This window comes from Manis pentadactyla, chromosome 18 (genome assembly GCF_030020395.1).
Source record: "Manis pentadactyla isolate mManPen7 chromosome 18, mManPen7.hap1, whole genome shotgun sequence".
Classification (NCBI taxonomy): domain Eukaryota; kingdom Metazoa; phylum Chordata; class Mammalia; order Pholidota; family Manidae; genus Manis; species Manis pentadactyla.
In genome coordinates, this window is record NC_080036.1 from 7,151,821 (window position 1) to 7,172,373 (window position 20,553).

The 20,553-nt window shown below is 35.2% G+C and overlaps 1 pseudogene; it reads left to right on the top strand.

Annotated features, from left to right (window-relative positions):
• Positions 1–13,629: 13,629 nt before the first annotated feature.
• LOC118935911 (olfactory receptor 4C16-like) lies at positions 13,630–14,562 on the top strand (annotated as a pseudogene).
• Positions 14,563–20,553: the final 5,991 nt, after the last annotated feature.

Sequence of the window (20,553 nt, forward strand, 5' to 3'; positions counted from 1 at the left end):
AATAGAAGAGCAGGGAATACTTCCAAATTCATTCTATGAAGCCAGCACCACTCTAATACCTAAACCAGGCAAAGACACCACACACACACAAAGAAACGACAGACCAATATCCCTGAAGAACATACATGCAAAAATACTCAACAAAATATTAGCAAACTGATTTCAAAAATATATCAAAAGGATCAGACACCACAATCAACTGGAATTCATCTCAGGGATGCAAGGATGGTACAACATTCGAAAATCCATCAACATAATCCACTATACCAACAAAAAGGACAAAAAATCACATAATAAATTCCTAGATGCTGAAAAAGCACTTGACAAAATTCAGTATCCTCTCATGATAAAAATTCTCAACAAAATGGGTATAGAGGGCATGTACCTCAGCATAATAAAGGCCACATATGACAAATGCACAGCAAACACCACACTTAACAGCAAGAAGCTGAAAGCTTTTCACCTAAGATCAGGAACAAGACAGGGATGCCCACTCTCCCCACTGTTATTCAACATAGTACTGGATGTCCTAGCCATGGCAATCAGGCAAAACATAGAATTACAAGGCATCCAGATTGGTGAAGAAGAAGTCAAACTGTCATTATTTGCAGATGACATGATATTGTACGTAAAAAACCTTAAAGACTCCTATCCAAAACTACCAGAACTAATATCTGAATTCAGGAATGTTGCAGGATACAAAATTAATACACAGAAATCTGTTACTTTCCTATACACTAATGATGAACTAGCAGAAAGAGAAATCAGGAAAACAATTCCATTCACAATTGCATCAAAAAGAATAAAATCTAGGAATAAACCTAACCAAGGAAGTGAAAGACCTATAGTCTTAAAACTACAAGACACTCTTAAGAGAAATTAAAGAGGACACTAACAAATGGAAACTCATCCCATGCTCTTGGCTAGGAAGAATTAATATTGTCAAAATGGCCATACTGCTCAAAGCAATCTACAGATTCAATGCAATTCCTATCAAAATAACACCATTCTTCAATTAACTGGGACAAATAGTTCTAAATTCATATGGAACCACAAAAGACCCTGAATTGCTAAAGCAATCCTGAGAAGGAAGAATAAAGCAGGGGGATTTTACTTCCCAACTTCAAGTTCTACTACAAAGCCACATTAATCAAGACAATTTGGTACTGGCACAAAAACAGACCCACAGACCAGTGGAATAGAATAGAGAGTCCAGACATTAACCCAAACATATATGGCCCATGAATATACAATAAAGGAGCCATGGATATACAATGGGGAAAGGAAAGCGTCTTCAACAGGTGATGTTGGCAAAACTGGACAGCTACGTGTAAGAGAAAGAAACTGGATCATTGTCTAACCACATACACAAAAGTAAATTTGAAGTGGATGAAAGACCCAAATGTAAAACTCTTAGAAAAAAGCCTAGTCCCAAATCTTTTGGACATAAACATGAGCAAACTTCTTCATGAACATATCACCCCAGGCAAGGGAAACAAAAGCAAAAATGAACAACTGGAACTATTTTAAGCTGAGAAGCTTCTGTACTGCCAAAGACACCTTGAATGGAACAGAAAGTCATCCCACAGTGTTGGAGAATATATTCATAAATGACAGATCCGATAAAGGGTTGACATCCAAAATATATGAAGAGCTCATGCACCTCAACAAAAAAAAGCAAATAAGCCAATTAAAAATGGGTACAGGATCTGAACAGACACTTCCCCGAAGAAGAAATTCAGATGGCCAACAGACAAATGAAAAGATGCTCCACAGCATTGGTCATCAGAGAAATGTAAAATAAAACCACAATGAGATATCATCTCACACAAGTAAGGATGGACACTATCCAGAAGACTAACAACAACACATGCTGGCAAGGATATGGAGAAAGGGGAACTCTCCTACACTGCTGGTGGGAATGTAAATTAGTTCAACCATTGTGGAAAGCAGTATGGAGGTTCCTCAAAATGCTCAAAATAGAAGTACCATTTGACCCAGGAATTCCACTTCTAGGAATTTACCCTAAGAATGCAGCAGCCCAGTTTGAAAAAGACAGATGCACCCCTATGTTTATTGCAGCACTATTTACAATAGCCAAAAATGAAAGCAACCTAAGTGTCCATCAGTATGAATAAAGATGTGGTACATATACACAATGGAATACTATTCAGCCATAAGAAGAAACAAATCCTGCCTTTTGCAACAACATGGATGGAGCTAGAGGGTGTTCTTCTCAGTGCAATAAGCCAGGCCAAAAAAGACAAGTATCAAATGATTTCACTCATCTGTGGAGTATAACAAGAAAGAAAAAAAAACTGAAGTGACAAGACAGCAGCAGACTTACAGAACCCAAGAATGGACTAACAGTTACCATAGGGAAAGGGACTGGGGAGGATGGGTGGGAAGGGAGGGACAGCGGGGAAAAGGGGGCATTATGATTAGCATGCATAATGTAGGGACAGGTCATGGTGAGGGCAGTATAACACAGAGAAGACAAATAGTGGTTCTATAGTATCTTACTATGCTGATGGACAGTGACTCTGATTGGTTTTGTGGTGGGGACTTGATAATAGGGGGAGTCTAGTAACCATAATGTTGCTCATGTAACTGTACATTAATGGTACAAAAATTAGAAAAAAATTACAATACATTCTGCTTTAAGCCTAGTTGTGGGCAGTCTTATAGGGACTCACACACTTTACGTTCAGGGAATTTAGGAAGAGATTGTGGCTATATTAAGTGAACATTTAAATTTAGTTTTTCAGTATTTGATACATGGATGGGAAAGTATTAAGATAGAAATTCTTTTGTAACAAAATTCACATTTTACAATAAGGAAAATATGAGCTAATGTTGACTTTTGCTGACATAGAAATCATATTATACTTCACCCTTAAAAAAAATGTTTGTACTACTTAGGCTCCTTATGCGTGAACTGTTTTCAGTAAATATATTGGATATTTTTTTGGATATTTTCACAATTTCAATAAACACTTTTTTCTTAATATTACTTTATTGTAAGAATCCCATGTATAATACATATAACATGCAAAATATATGTTAATTGACTGTTTATGTTATTGAAAAGAATTCCAGTCAATGGTAGGCTATTAATAGTTAACTTTTTGGTAGGAACAAAAGATTAAAAAAGAAAAAAAAAAAGATTATATGAGGATTTTGACTACTTTGGGGATTGGCTCCCCTAAATGCTCACATTGTTCAAGGGCCAACTGTGTTACCACTACTGGTGGTCTTTCTTCCTTTCAGTCAGTGCAGATTTATTTTTGCAAGGTTAAGATGCTCCAATATTAGTGATTGTCATGACTGCTGTGAGTATTAAATACCTTAAAGGCAATTAAGAAAGTTCAAATAATTAAAGAAGAAAATAGACTGAGTTTATATGACTATAAGGCATATGTATATTTCTCAGCCATAAAAGAAAAGAACTCCTATCATTTGCAACAACATGGATGGATTTAGAGGGTGTTATACTAAATGAAATAAGCCAGGCAGAGAAAGACAAATATCATATGATTTCACTTATCTGTGTAATATAAAAGCAAAGCAAAACAGAAAGAAAAAAACTGTAGACTCATAGACATTGAGAAGTGACTACTGGTTACCAAAGGGGAAGGGTTGGGCTGGGTATGGTGGGGAGGCGGGGATGAAGAGGAATCATTCACAATCACAATATAAATTGGTCATGGGAATGGTAGTAAAGGATGTAGAATATAGTAGTGATTCTATAATATCTTTCTCTGTTGAAAAATAATAACCACACTAGAGTGGGTAAGTATTTAATAATATGGGTAACCATTGAACCGCTGTGTTGTATGTTTGAAATCAACATAATATTGTGTGTCAGTGATACTTCAATTTAAAAAAATTGCTAAAATAAAAAAAGAGTATGTTGGCTACCTACACGATTGGGAAGAATTTTATAGCCTTTTTGAGCCAACAAATATTTTCAATAATTTAAGTAATTTTGAGTCAAGGAGAATCCTAGTGATAAGAGTATGTCAAAACTCTAGTCTTCACATAAAAGTTTGACTTTTAACTTATAACACTGACAAAAGTAACTTTTAAGATTTTTCTTTCATTTAAAAATATTTAATTCATTTAGTTCAGGGTTTATGCAAGAAAAACCACTCTGAGAATTCCTCATCCTGTATAAAAAAACAGAATTTCTGCTATCCCATCTGAAAATATCAGAAGAAGGAAAAGTAGCCAAATATGTGTTGAATGGCATTTGCTTCCATTCAAAGAACCCATAGGCCCTAAGGTTAGAACTTGTCAGAGCTTGTACTAAAATGACAAAGAGCAAACTACTGATGACTTCAAGTCTAATCAAAGTCCACTCCAATCTTAGAGCACATTTCATGGTGGATTCCAATGACCTAATGGCTGGGTGGAGAGGTAGTTTGGAGGGGCTCTGATTCTGTGTTCCTAGAGGCCTAGGTCCCATACAATGTGCCCCACAGATTGATTAAAAATATCACTCATGAGTTAACTTTCCCATACACCACTGATAACACAGTCACCTCCCTACACACTCACTAGCACCCTTTTCTGATGCCACGCAGCAAGAGTAGACATTTTGGCAATTGTTAGTTCTCCAGTCTTATTCTACCGTATGGGAACCATAGGTCAGTTTCTAATGTAACATGCCCAGCTGAGAAGCAATCCAGAGAGATCATTTTGGGTACTGGAAGTAATACCTAGAGTATCCACCATCCATCCCAGGCAGTTCCACAAACAGCTGATTTTTCTTCCCTCCAAAATTGTGCGTTTTTAACCTGACCCATTACTTTATTCTCTTCTTTCTTTCTGTACTGCCCTGTAACCTTTCCTCATCATCTCATCAGAGGAATTTATCAAAAGCCCTTCCAATGGTCATCATGCTCTACAAACCCTAAACCAAACAAAAAGTAAAGATATTTTTAAAAGATAAATTTCATGTACTTCAACAGATTTAAATATTACAGAATTAAATCCTGCTTAAATATTATTGAACCGTGGCAGCCTTATCAGATAATGTTATCAATTAGCTTGATGCTAGAAAAGGATTCCACCTTTATCATGAGATGTTTGGTTAAAAAAGTGAAAATGTGCAATTTCATTTTGCTTGTGATCCTATTTATGTTTGTTTTTGAAGTGATTTACTGCCAATTGTAGCAGTGGCTGTCACATCTGTGATCACGTTTTGGAAAACAGGTTAGTATTATAATTTTTGATATTATAAGATTATTGATCTGCTTAATATTTCATATGCAAATGAAAAACCAAAGTGGAAAAACAAAATAAGGAGACACTTTCCAAGTCACTCCTAGAATGATCACCTACATTTGAGAAAAAATATTCACATGTTAACAATAAATCTAAATGCTATGAGTACTTTGTAATAGTACCATTATTTGGAGTAGACATGGGAGTGACCTAATTATTCGTATCCCTGAAAGGCAGAGATATCAGAAATGACACTGATGTAGGCATTTGGTTCTTCAGCCTTTCAAATACTAGAGTGTGTGCTGTTAATTGATTTTGGCTGAGTCCCAAGACTGAAGCTACACTTCTGAGCATCCCTGTTTAAAAGTCTTCTGCAAGATACTCAAATTTAAGAAACAGTTGTCTACACATTTAAAAGGTACTCTTGGGTGCTATGTATATAAACAATGGAAACTTCAAAGAGACATACAATCTTTAATGTGAAGATGGCACTGTGCCCATGCTCTGAATGGCAGGAAGGGGAAGAAGAGGGATCTCAGGAATATGTTCCATGTAAAGTGAGAGCTGGCATGAACTCACAGATGGGGAGAAAGGAAAGAAGTCTCAGTTGCCACTCAAGACTGGACAAGGCTCTGGAGACAGAGACATTATTCAAGGGACTGATATAATGTCTTCAGAGAATCTTTTATTATGTTGGGGGAATTGGAGCCTGCTAGTAGGAGTCATTTTCTGTAGCTCAGTAGTAGGATTCAGCTCTGAAGTTTCTTGCCAATTAACCAGTGGTTGCTAGAAGAAATTATCATGGGGTCATTGATAAACCAGAGGGCCTGTTAGTGTACAAGTGGTTTGGCACCAAGTATTCTGAATAATTGAAACATTACATCAACCTTGGAGACCCAGAGATCATGCTGAAAGGAGATATTGACCCCAGTATATTATGAACCTTAAGGAATCCACTTTTTCCTTCACTGCTTCATGAGCCAAAGGCAGGGCCTGCAGTTTCAAGGCATCTGTAAGTAAGCGTGATCTTAAGAGTACATCATTTCCACTGACTTAGTGTAGCTCATCACCCCAAGAGATCACACTCAGAGAAACACTTGATATATGTGTATAACAGTATATACATCAGATAATAAATCATTTTAGATTTTTTATTAGAGACTTACATTTTTTAGAGCATTTTTAATTTCATAGAAAAATTGGGAAGAAGGCTCAGAGATTCCCCATTTACCCCCTGCCCCTGACACATGCATAACCTCTCCCAGTATCAAGATCCCCTAATAGAAATGTACATTTGTTACAACTGGTGAACTTATATGGACACACCACCATAATCACCCAAGTCCATAGTTTACCTTGGGGTTATCTCCAGGTGTTGAACATTCTTTGGGTTTGACAAATGCCCAATGACATGTGTCTATCATTGTATGCCATACAGAGTTTTAAGCACCCTAAAAATCATCTGTGCTTCACCTATTCATCTCCTCCCCAACTCTTCATATTGATTTCTTTAAATTATGAAATATGGTAAAGGTAAATCTATCTTTAATTAAACCATCTCTTTGAGTTCCTCATTTTTAAGGAATTTCTTATAGGCTAAATAACCTGCAGACAGTCTGTTGCTGGAAGGTATCATGCCCGCTTACAACTCAAAGTTCTGGAAGTTCATCAGTAAGAGAGTAAAGATTATACATCTCATTATGATTTTTTATACAAAAGATCTTTTTCTATTTGGCTAGGTGTTTGAGCCCAGACTATTTTCTAGAGAACAAAGAACCTTATGACACTATGTAATAATCTGAGGTCCTTCATTACCATGGCTTTCCTAACCCCTGCAAGCCATTTTGAATTAATATGTAGGTATTCAGGAGTAGATGAAAGCATTTTTATAAGTACATTATAAATTTTAGTATGTTTTTATATATATTTATAAATTTTTGTATTTTTACAAATATACTCATTGATAGAAGCATAATCATATTCTCTCAAATCAAGCTTTCCAGATCAGTATTTTAATAATATTTAAATAGTAAGGGGAACCGTTTTTGCCTCAAAGAAACTCTCTTTCCTTCACAGGACATGTCTACTTTAGTGTTTGGAAATTTTTATTTTACATATGTCACAGATAAAGTGACTAAAAAATAGCTTTAAAATTGACATAAAAAAATCTAAACCCAGATTTTTCGTGGATTGCAGGTTTATCCATGTTCTTAATTAAAGCAACAAGAACAAAACAGGACATTCTTTTGCCTAATTCTTCACTCATTGTGTAGTGGTTATTAGATTTTACCACAAATAGTCTAGTCCTCTTCTTCTTTGGCACATAGTTAGATTGCATTTCCTGGAATCCTTGTGGAAATTTATGCTATAATCTCATAAAGCTGAATATTACCACATCTTGTATCCTACCAATTACAATATCCTAGGAGACATGCTTAAAAATCTTCAGAGTTACTGTTTATAGTAGATAAATATTCATTGATAGGATAATGGATAAATACATTTTGAAATAATCCACAATAGCATATGGTATAGCATTAGCAATGAGTCTACAAGTATATTTAACAACTGATATAAAAATTGGTGCATAATATTGAATGAAAACACAAGAGCAGTTCCTAGAAGTTTATGTATTGTATGCTACGTTCTTTAAAATTCAAAACTAGGAAGGATGATAAAACATATATATGTGATAAAGATCTTTTTTAGAATCAAGATAATTGGACTATTAAAAAATTGGGATATTGGTTACCTTTAGGGTAAGGCAGAGGACAAGATAGGGAAGGATCTGAAAATAGATTTAATTATTGGTAATATTTTAGTTCTTGAGATGATAGTAAGTTTACAGTATTCACTATATTACTTTATTAAGTATAAAAAGATAACATCATAAAATAAATAAAATAAAAGATGGTAAATTGTTTGATAATGGGTGAATTATACAGTTGAAATTTTCTTGTAAGAGTGGGTTTCTTCTGCGTATCTGTTGGCTCTGCTCCCCCTGTGCTGACTCCATTTGCAATCAGGCTGTCTCCCCGTGAGGTGTGGTTACCAGCAGGAGTTCCATGCCTGTACTCTAAGAAACCCTATCAGGAGAAAAAGTAATGACTTTGCTCCCATAGTCCAAAAAAGCATTGAGTCCACATGTGATTTGCTCACAGATCCCTGACTCAGTCATTACAGGCTAGGGAAATGCTTTCCACTCAATCGCACAGGGGTCATATTAGCACCCTTGGGAGGCAGTCACACTCACACTTTATATGCTGAAAATGGAGAACCTACAGTTTGTCAAAGAAAGAAAATGGGCTCCTGTCAGGAAAAAAAAATCGAGACCCTCTAAAACAGTTTTGCAACTCATCTGTAACATTATTATGAGCATGTAGGATACTATCTGCAAAACTGTGTAGATATTTCTTCAGCAAAACAGCAAATGTCCACCATAGGTTGAATGCATCTGGTTATTAATGCTGCATTCCACACCAAATCATGAAAATTATTATGGGGAGAACATGGCATTTCCTGTCCCTACTAAATTCTAAACTCCTCAACCTGAGATACCATTACTAGACATTAGAAATTTATTTCATTATCATCATTTTTTTGTTCTCCCTGATTTTCAGTCTAAGCTAATCTTGGGAAAGTGTGTGGAGGGAGAACAAAGCATCAGAAGAGATTGGGCTTGACAAATGCCCAATGACATGTATCTATTATTGTATGCCATACAGAGTTTTAACCACCCTAAAAATCATCTGTGCTTCACCTATTCATCTCCTTCCCTGGAGCAGTACCAGTCTCCACACTGAAATCCCTAGCACGTGCCACCTGGGCGAGCTATTTTACTTCCAGGAATTTTAGTCTCCTCTCATATGAGTGTCATTGTGAATTTTACCTCATGGATGAGTTATGTAAATGAAAAGATATAACTTAAGTAAAGTGGCCAAGAAAGAACTCAGTATACAAAAGGCATTCAATAAATATTTGGTGAAGTAAAACTATTTCAATAAAATGTGTTTCTTTTTACTGATATTAGCAAAACTAATGGAAGTTAACTTGCTCAGCGTACATGTTAGTGCTGATACCACAGGCTGACAAACCTGTGTTTCCTTGGTCGGGGAGAGCTATAACCTACAGCCTACACCTCTGGTTTCAAGACACCATACTGCCTTCCCCAAAGTGTACTTGCAAATAAATTACAAGAGCTAGAAAATGTTGTGTCTCAAAGCACAGGGGGCAACCTACGGCGCTGAATGGGATCAGAGTAGTTTTTTAGTAATCTACTTCTTCTTTGACCAAATACACTATTTTTTGTTCTCCCTGTTCTCTGTCACCCTCTCTGCCATCCATTTGTGCTTTCCTCTTTTTTCCTGGTGTCTTTGGTCAGCCTGAGGCACCTAGTCCACCACCCTTCTATTTGTATTTGGTTCTTGAATCTGAGGAAGGTTAACTTCCCCATCTATGGTCTAACTGGACAAACCCAAAATTTAAATTCACTACAATATCTGGGTTGTTTCTGACTAACAGGGGAAGAGAAACTTCAGGGAATACTGCTGTCAAGGATGCTAATACCTTAGGTCAATACATCTTAAAATATTCCCTCTAGAAGGCAGAAAGGGAATGTTTTTTTTCAGTATTCTATTGGAAGGCTGCTTTCAAAATGGGAAGGAAATACTTGACACGGATTCAGAGCACTCCAACAGCGAGTTGACGGAATCCTCACAGCTTTGCATTCAGGCATCTTATAGGTAATCCAACATGAATTTTAAATATATTTCCATATGTTTTGTGACTATATTACTCCTACTTCCTTTGGAAAGGAACAGAAAAAATATTTTTAAAAGTTTACTATTAATGTAGTAAATAAATGTAAAGAAATATAAGCTCAATTAAACCAATCTTTTGAACTCAACAAATATTTTATGAGCACCCTGTTTGTGAAAAACCATCATTGTTGTGTGGGGATAGAACGACACATTTCATGTCCTAAGACTGATTACAGTCTTTTGAGTTTCTTGAGTTGGCAGAATGTAAAGGTCACAAACGCTTTTCATGTAAGGTAGCTTCTAGAGAATAGCAGCTTTTGTATCTCAACAAGACAGCTTTAAATAGAATGTAGTGTATCACAGTATAAAACTATTGCTATTTGCATAGTTATTAAGTGATATTCTAAGAATTTAATGCAGTCAAAACACATTTGAGATTTAGTTTGAAAATCAAACAATTATGGTAAGTTCAGAGGAAACACAACAATGTGGAGACTAAAAACTCATAATGAAGGTGAAAGCTAACATGCCTTATATGTTGGAGGGGAGTTTTGATCATTTAATTTGGGCTTTTGAGGGATAAAGCATCTTGTGACAACCTGCCCACACAGAATGGCAAATTTTGTGTAGAAATCACAAGGGATTGTCCCAAAGAAAGAAGGTTAGTGTAACTAAATCAGAGAGGGTTGAATAGATTGAGAGTCCTTAAGGGAAGGATTGATTCTCACTGTGGCCTCTGCAATAAAACAGAATTTTTCGGATAGAAGGATTCACCTAACACTTTGTATTCCACCCTCATTTATTCTCCACCTTTTTCTGTATGCTTTCCTTTCAGCTCTTCAGTTACCAACCCAAAACCTTGTTTACTATTTTTCTGACAAATTTAGCATTCTAAAGTATGATATACTTGTTTGAAAAGTTGAAGTGAGTACAGTAGTTATTAAAAGATGTGCTATTTTATTAGTGCAGTTTTGTTTCCAGATTGTTGTAGTGTGTATTCATGTCAAATTCTGTTAAGTGTTTATATGCCTCTGGAATAAACAGCCATATTGTCATCCTCAGAAACATGCACAAAAATATACATCTGTAGCAGGAGGATAGGAAAAATGTCAAAGCTTTCCTTGTATTCTTTAGGGGCCGAGGATTCATGTAAAAAATGCAAAATGCTTAAGATGATTATTTTTATGTGTGTCAGAGTCTCAAAATCTTATATGGCCATGTGGTGCCATTCAGAGGACATCTTCTACTGGAAGTTGTGGAGTTGATATACTAAGTTACATATAACTGATCTCTTTTTTCTGCATTTATAAATAGGGATCATTTGGTATGTCTACCATACATAGACTGTATATACAGAAGAACACAACAGATTAATGGTGTGAATGTATTTTTTAATCAGAATAATTCAAACAATCAAATAAGTGATTTATTTTAAGAGGTAATAGAAAAAGTGTAACTTAACAGCACTTACTAAGAACCTGCAGTATACAAGTCATGGAGTTTAGAACTATGGAGAATAAAATTCTGAGAATGTGTAGTTCTCAAAGATTCTTATACCAGGAGGGAAGCTATAGGAAGCACATATATAATTTAATTTAAGCATAGTATGTAATATTTAAGAAAAGTTATTTTTAAAAAGCCTTTAGAGAACAGGAGAGAGAATTTCCTTTATCACAAAGTAATCACTTAAGGTCATTAGAGGACATTTCTTAGCAGTTGTGTCCTGAAGTTTTGAGACAGTAGGAGTAGCTGGAAACGAAGTGATGTTCCAGGAAGGAAGGAGACTACTGATTAACCATTAGAAGAGAATTCACAATTATGAATGAGTTAATGAAACCACATGTATTTATGCTTCTTGATTTATCTTTAAGATGTATGTCCAAATGCATAAATACTCTTGTTCTAGAAATGCAGAGTCTAAAGGGGTTAATAATATACATTACAAAAGCCATACTCTCAAAGCCCTGGCTACAATCATGGGCCATATTCTCAAGTAGAAATATTTTGTGATGGATCACTCTTCCAAATGAATAAGGAAAGAATGGACTTATTTTATTGATTAGGACTCCAAAATTCGGTTCCCTTATAATTTAAGATCTTTGCCAAAGGTTATACAATACAAAGCAAGTTTAAACAACCTACTACAATACTAAAGTAAGTAACTTTGTCAGACACTCTCCCAAGAGTAGTTTTTAATTTGGAGGAAGATAAGATTATTTAAAGTTTTTTGAGGAAAAGAAAATGTATGAAGGGAGGGAGAGGAAAAAATATATAAGGGAAATTCTGTGTATATTTAGTTTATCATAGGCCATGCTTTGTCTGTATACACTTTCAAAACAGAATATTAGAGGTATAGATGAAGGTATAGATGGGTTTAACACAATGGGATAAGTAAGCCTTCCAAGTTATATTTAAATACATCACATTTTCAGTTTACATTTTTACTTGCCTATAGTGTCCCTTTCAACATCATCTTGACAAGACATATCTAGAGAAAAGATTTTGTTTCTTGAAGTGAGGCTACTCATAATCTTCCTTTCCAAATTTGAAGAAAGAAAGCTTCATTAGAAGAGGTGAAATTTCAAAGTTGAATAATCATTAACTTTTCAGATCAGAACAAATTGAATGGAGTTAGTACCTGAGCATTCACCATTCATCTTGTCTAAAATTATATCTCCCTCCCTCTTCTGAATCTCTGCTATGATATGAGAATGTGGGGTTTTCATGTACCTGAATAATATAAACTCTATGGGGAATTAAAACCATGATCTGGTTCTATATGGATTACACCTCCAGAAGTGATTTCCTTCAGATCTAAAATGCCTAAACATAAATAGAAATTATGGAAACATGAACTACTGAGTAATAATGCCCCCTTTTCACTTTTATGTATCCTCAGGAACTTTGGGTTCTCCAAGCAGTATTTTTTCAAAAATTGGAGGGAAAAATAGGAATGGATATATATGAGATATTAATAATTATCAAAGAACATTAATTTCTCTACATTAATGTGTATTAGATACTAAATATCATGAGTGTTTCAAGGTAACAGCATATTATCAAGGGGCTATAAGAATTCCTCTTCTCTGTACTATCTATAAGCATGTGTACAGTGAAGTGAAGCATGTTATATGTTTATAAAAATACACATTTATATAAATATGTATAACAAATATATGGATAAATATATTTACATCATGAACCTCTAAGGGCAGTGAAATAAATACAAAATGCCTAGTGATACCCTATCAAAATATGCTTCCCAAAACTTATTGAATGTGAAAAAAAATCAAGTTAATAATAAAGAGGAGCCGTATCTTCTAACTTTATATTCATTGAATTTGAAAAATTCATCAGAATCTTTCAAAAGACACAGAGGGTTGTATTTCAAAGGTACTAAGAAGGTGTAACTTTCACAAGCTTACCTGAGACTCACAGTAACCCTATGAAGTTGTCACTACAGATTGAGGAAAGAAGTGTTGAATTGAATTATCAAGAAACCACAGCTAAAATGTCCAAGATGAGGAATATTTATTTTTCTTACAATATTCTCTAAAATTCACATACCACCATGAATTAATTCCTTTGTTTTTACAGATAAACCATTTAACACTCACCCCTTTTCCTCACTCATTAAATCATGCAGTTGAGCAACAATATGACTGAGTTCATTCTGCTTGGGTTGACCCAGGATCCTGTTAGGAAGAAAATAGTGTTTGTCACTTTCTTGCTTTTCTATTTGGGGATGTTGCTGGGTAACTTGCTGATCATCACGACCATCAAGACCAGCCGGGCACTTGGGAGTCCAATGTTCTTCTTCCTTTTCCACTTGTCTTTGTCTGACACCTGCTTCCCTACCTCCGTTGCCCCCAGAATGATTGTGGATGCCCTTTTGTAGAAGGCCACTATCTCTTTCAATGAATGCATAGTCCAAGTCTTTTCATTCCATTTTTTTTGGCAGCCTGGAGATCTTCATCCTGATCCTCATGGCCGCTGACTGCTATGTGGCCATCTGTAAGTCCCTGCTTTATGTGACCGTCATGAGTTGGTGGGTCTGCAGTATGTTGGTGGCTATGGCCTGGGTGGGGTCCTGCATGCATTCTTTCGCTCAGATTTTTCTGGCCTTGAGTTTACCATTCTGTGGTCCCAATGTGATTGATCACTATTTCTGTGACTTGCAGCCTTTGTTGAAACTTGCCTGTACAGACACCTACGTGGTCAATCTCCTCTTGGTGTCCAACAGTGGGGCCATCTGTACAGTGAGCTTTGTCATGCTGGTGTTCTCTTATGTTATCATCTTGCATTCTCTGAGGAACCACAGTGCTGAAGGGAGGAGAAAAGCCCTCTCCACCTGCATCTCCAACATCACTGTGGTCATCTTGTTCTTCGATCCTTGCATATTTATATACACACGCCCTGCAACCACCTTTTCCATGGACAAGATGATAGCGGTGTTTTATACACTTGCAACACCTTTGCTCAATCCTCTGATTTATACACTAAGAATGCAGAAGTGAAAAATGCCATGAGGAAATTATGGAGCAAGAACTTAGTCTCAGAAGATAAAAGGTGACTGGAAGTTTCAAAATTTCTTCACAGTTTGGACTGACCTAGAGGAAGTCCCTAGAACATACTATCATCTTACCATCCATGTTGCTAATGTAATCCTATCATTTGACATGAAGGTTAGTTTCTTTAATGAAAGTAAGCAATGCTACCAGAGAGTAACTAGTTAGTTTTGAATCAGTTCTATGTAGAGGAAGAGACAGTATCAGGTATAAACAGATATTTGAAGTCTGTTGCCTTAATTTTCACTGCTGTGTCTCTGCCTCTCTTGCCTGCATAGTGTCCTGTCGTTTTGATCGATGTTCTTCATTATGTTGCCTTCAAGTGTTCTCTGCTTATATTTATACTTCTGTATGCTTATATCCACAGCCTGGCCAGTTTTCCTTCCAAACAGCTCATTTATTAGACACTGTGGTCTCATCTTGTCTGATCATGGGGCTTCAACTTTGTTGTTGAAAGCCCTGACTCAGCAGAAGGTGCTAGGTACAAATAACTGAAAATTCTCCATATTTTAAGGGACAATATACCATCTAGGTAATCTTATTTAAATTTCATGGGATTATACTTTGAATTCTTATCGAGCATCTTATGGGCTGAACTCCTATCAGGTAGTTCTGGGGAAGAATTTCTTCCAGGTTAATTCAGGTTTTTGGCAGAATTCAGTTCCTTTTGATTATAGGACTGAAGCCTTAATTTCCTTGCTGCCTGTCAGCTCATGGTCTCTCTCAAACTGAATGTCCTTGCATGTGGCCCCTCTGTCTTCAGAGACAGGAATGGTGCATTTTATTCTTCTTGTACATTGAATCTCTCTACTTACTCATCTGTTAATAACCAGAAAAAAATTATGTTTTTAAATAGTTTATGGGATTAGGTAGAGTCTATACCTAAAGGTCAACTGATTAGTAATCTTGATTACATTTTTCAATCCCTTTTCACATGTAATTCAACCTAGGCGTGATGCATTATCATATTTATAGTCCTAGAGTTTATGTAAGGAAATATTGAGGGGAATTTTGGAATTATGTCTGCCACAGAGATAATGGAGTTTGAAAAAATCATAGTTTTAACACAGAAATCATAGAATTTAAAACAATATTTCTAAAATGAGAATAGTTCTACTCCTTCTACTAAATATGCACCTTTGCACCCTCCTTCAAAATGTTATCTATGAGAAAATATATCTTTCCCTTATGCATGGAAAAGGGTCTTGGGGGAAATATAGTTGACATTTTGTGTAAATTTAAACAATCACTGGATCCAATTAAATATATGATGATCATTAAGTATCTTACAAATCATTTTAACAAATTATCTACATGCATGAACATGTAAATTCCATGGATGGGGCTTAAGTGGGGAACTGAAATTTCAATTTAACATAGTTTTGCATAGTAAGCTATTGTTTTATTTTATCCTTATATATCATTTATTTCAGCCTAAAGATTGTAATCTAAATGCTTTGTATTTTTACTATGTCCAAGTTCTCCTCACTGACTTTCTTGGAAATTGTTTCAATGTTTCTTATAACAAATATAGAAACAATACTAATTGTAACAATAACAGAGAATACATACTACTTGAGTATGGTAAAATACTCATTCTTATTGTATCTTTGGGTGAAGAATCTGAATTCCAGTAAAATAACATCTTACCCAATGTCACATAGCTGATTAAAAGCACATCTGGAATTCGAACTCAGATATCCTGGCTTCAACATCTGAGGTGGTGAACATTAAATTATCCAGGACCTCTGGTGAATGCATCACACATAAAATAGCCTCTTCTTTTGAATACTAAGGTTGTGTATCTAATTAGTTTGGATTCTGTTGCTGTGTTGGAACTTTTAGTCATCTTGCTCTTACCATTCACACACGTGTGTGAATGCACACACACTCCACTTGAGAATAACCATTCCTCCTTGTAGGTGTTTCTGACATCAAAAGCTCAGAAACTAAGTTGTTTAGGCAGTGAAACAAAACTTTAAGAGTAGTTCATGAAAAATTTAAAAGAAACTCCTTTAAATAGTTTGTTACTTTTACATCATTAAATAATAAGCTGTGAAGATAATTTTAGTAATTTATTTTGTTGCTATTGAAGTACTACTGTGAGTGGACTGTATAATTTGAAGAAAAATGTATAGCTTGAAACAACTGCATGATTCAGAATATAAACATGATTTTGAAATATTCAATACATTATCTTATTATCTCATTATAAAGTTAAAATACAGATATATTTACTAGGTGCTTACTATGCATAAAGTTTTAGTAAAGCATCTTAGCCAGGCTCAAATTATAATATATTAAATACCAGCTGGGTAGCCTTGTTATATTACCTGTTTATGCCTCTGTGGAAATATTAATAGAATCATCTTATAGGTTTTTTATGTGCCTTAAATTTAAGCATCCTTTTAAATTCCTTACTACAATTACTAGCACAATGTAATGACTGTTTTCAATTATTTATATTATTCTTTCTACCATTAAAATATAAATTATTATATTCAAGAGTACAGTTTATCCTGGTTTCATTGAGTTAACTGTCTGTTGAGAAGATAAGAGAACTCCAATATTTTAAAAACTTACACAAAATTACCAAAATACAAAACAAAAGAACCTCAGTTTGTCTATGAAAGGGGAACCAAATGACCTGGCAAAATTAGGTATTGAGAGTGTAATGGGATGACCTGGGGTATAGAATTAGGTTTCAGGAAAGATAACATAATGAGGACACACTTTGTGGAAATTGAGATATTTAAACTTGGCCTAATTATGTAAGAAAAATCTGTATACCTTCAACATTAACAAATAATTGGCTTTGGTAATGGAAGCAGAGGAAGATTCTTAATAATATAATGAATGTGTTATGGTTTGTTCCCTGTGTAGAATGTAATAAGACTACTTGTAAAACTTTTGGTTGACTGATCTATTTGATATTTAACATAATTTATTTGAAGCAATCTAAAAAGATATATTTTTAAAAGCACACTTGAAAAGCCAAACCAATGGTAAATTAAAATCATGAGAATTTATTTTTAGTAGCCTTGCCCAAGAATAAGCAGAGGGACTGCCATAGACATTGCACCAGTCCCTCCAGTGCCTTTATGTATTCTTGACTCTTTCAATGCAGCTTCTCCAAGAGACCCGAATGCCATGCATGGTGGGAACTGTACCTTGCTGCTTATCAGTGCATCGAAGGGGAGAAAGACAAGTGAGAAAGATTCAGGTGCATTTGACACTTTCCTTGCAGTTCCGTGATATAATTCCTATTCCTATTTGGAGTATACATGAAGTTTGTATGACCTATTTATTTTAAATATAATTTGAAAGCTAGAAACAAAGCATGAGATTTCTTTCATTTATTTTTTCCCCTAAGAGATCCATTTATTACTTTGATTTAGGAGACATTTCTTTTTCATTTGTTGTCATGAGTTCAAGGAGACAAGAATATCCCTTCACATACTGATTGGATTTGGCTGATAATATGTAGTTATTATTTTATTTTCCTTTTTCCATCTTTGTTCTTCCTTTCTTATTTTTGCATGAAGTGTCTATGAAAGGCCATCTCTTTGAATAGCTATATAATCATTTATCCTTACTTCTGTGTTTTCTAAGGTAATTATTTTTCCCATGAATATGTATTTTAAAAGTATATCTGCTTGATGACAATTACTCTTAGGAATTTTACAGCATGAACTCATATCACAATTTGGCATTTTAACAGTCTATTCCAATAGAAAATGGAAAAGGAGAATGCTACGTTGAAATCCTGGTTTCAAACTTGGGATTGCTAGATGCTTGTTCATGAACTTAAGAGAAATTGTGGAATGTTTTGTTCTCTATTTTGGTTAGAAAAACAATGATTAAAGAAACTATAAAGTTTGAAAAAATCAAATAATTGGATAAGGCAAGCAATAAGCAAAAGAAAAGAGTGGGAAAATGGTGGAAATTAATAATTTTTTTTTCTTTTTTTTTTTTTTTTTTTTTTAGATAATTATTTTTTATTGAAGGGTAGTTGACACACAGTATTACATTACATTAGTTTCAGGTGTACAACACAGTGATTCAACATTTATATACATGATAATTCTAAGTACCAGCTACCACCATACCAAGTTGTTACAATATTTTGACTATATTCCTTATGCTATACATTACATCCCGGTTGCTTATTTATTTTACAATTGGAAGTGTGTACTTTTTCTTGGTTGTTGTTGTTAGGGCATCTCTCATATTTATTGATCAAATGGTTGTTAACAACAATAAAATTCTGTATAGGGGAGTCAATGCTCAATGCACAATCATTAATCCACCCCAAGCCTAATTTTCGTCAGTCTCCAATCTTCTGAAGCATAACGAACAAGTTCTTACATGGAGAACAAATTCTTACATAGTGAATAAGTTACATGGTGAACAGTACAAGGGCAGTCATCACAGAAACTTTTGGTTTTGCTCATGCATTATGAACTATAAACAGTCAGTTCAAATATGAATACACATTTGATTTTTATACTTGATTTATATGTGGATACCACATTTCTCTCTTTATTATTTTTAATAAGACGCTGAAGTGGTAGGTAGATACAACATAAAGGTAGAAAACATAGTTTAGTGTTGTAAGAGAGCAAATGTAGATGATCAGGTGTGTGCCTGTAGACTATGTGTTAATCCAAGCTAGACAAGGGCAATAAAACATCCACATATGCAGAAGATTTCTCTCAGAACAGGGGGGGTGAGGATCTAAGCCTCACCTCTGTTGATCCCCAATTTCTCACCTGATGACCCCCCTGCGACTGTGCCTGTCTTAGGTTGTTCCTCCCTTGAGGAATCTTACCCGTCTCTGGCTAACCAGTCATCTTCCGATGCCATACAGTTAAATGTTAAGTTGGTAAGTGAGAGAGAAGCCTTATTGTTTGAAATGGTTAGCTTTTTATTTCTTTGCATATTTATGCCCTGTGGCTTCTATGCCCAGCTTTTGTCTTGAGGTATCTTTACCACTTGGAGGAGTTATGATACTCGGTAAATTTGATATGAGGCACGAATTCTATTTAAGAATTCGTTGTAATTAGGAAGGAAGAAGAAAAGCTATAGAAGTAGCAGGCGGAAGAAAACATGGGAAGATTGATTATTTCTTTGACATATCTTCTTGTAGAGTAACTTCAGCATGTATATATTTTAAGCTACTACTTAAATTGCGCACACACATTAACATAATAGGAGTATAGTTACATAACCAAAGCATACCTGTAATTACCAGCCATCTCCAGTGAAACCAAGAAAACCAGTTAGGCACCCTAGGCATTTGTGAAAACTTATCAATGATATGATGGTTATTATCTAACTGAATTTGAATAGTTTGAGAAAAATCAGACAAATTAAAACAACCCATTCCTGGGCACTGTTCACATCCCATATGTTCTTTTAACAGTAAATAGTCTGTAGTTGTAAGATTTTGGAGCGCTACAATTTGCACTTCTCCTAATTCTTGGTTGAGTTCCAACAGTATAGATCCAGTCAAATTTGTTGTTTTACTGTATGCACAGGCCAGCTTAGATATCTCCTTCATTCCCATGGCAAGTCCAGGAGCTGGTGGGATGAGTGCATCTACAGCTGTAGCAGTGCGTGGATCTTTGTTGGGGTTTTTTGATGATCATCTTCTGGCATGAGTCTTCCAGAGAGTGCTGATGTTGGAAGTTCTCTTTCATATCGTTTCTTAGTTCATTTTCGGGGTAGCCAAATTAGGCTTTGATCCTCTGTATAAACACAAACAGACCCTTTGCCTACACTTTTATATGTCCTTTATATCATTGTGTAGAACTCATTAGAGGTCACCACATAGGAACTGCATTTTTTTTTTAATCATTAATCTACACTTACATGACGAATACTTTGTTTACTAGGCTCTCCCCTATACCAGGTCCCCCCTATATACTCCTTTACAGTCACTGTCCATCAGCGTAGCAACCTGTTGTAGAATCACTACTTGTCTTCTCTGTGTT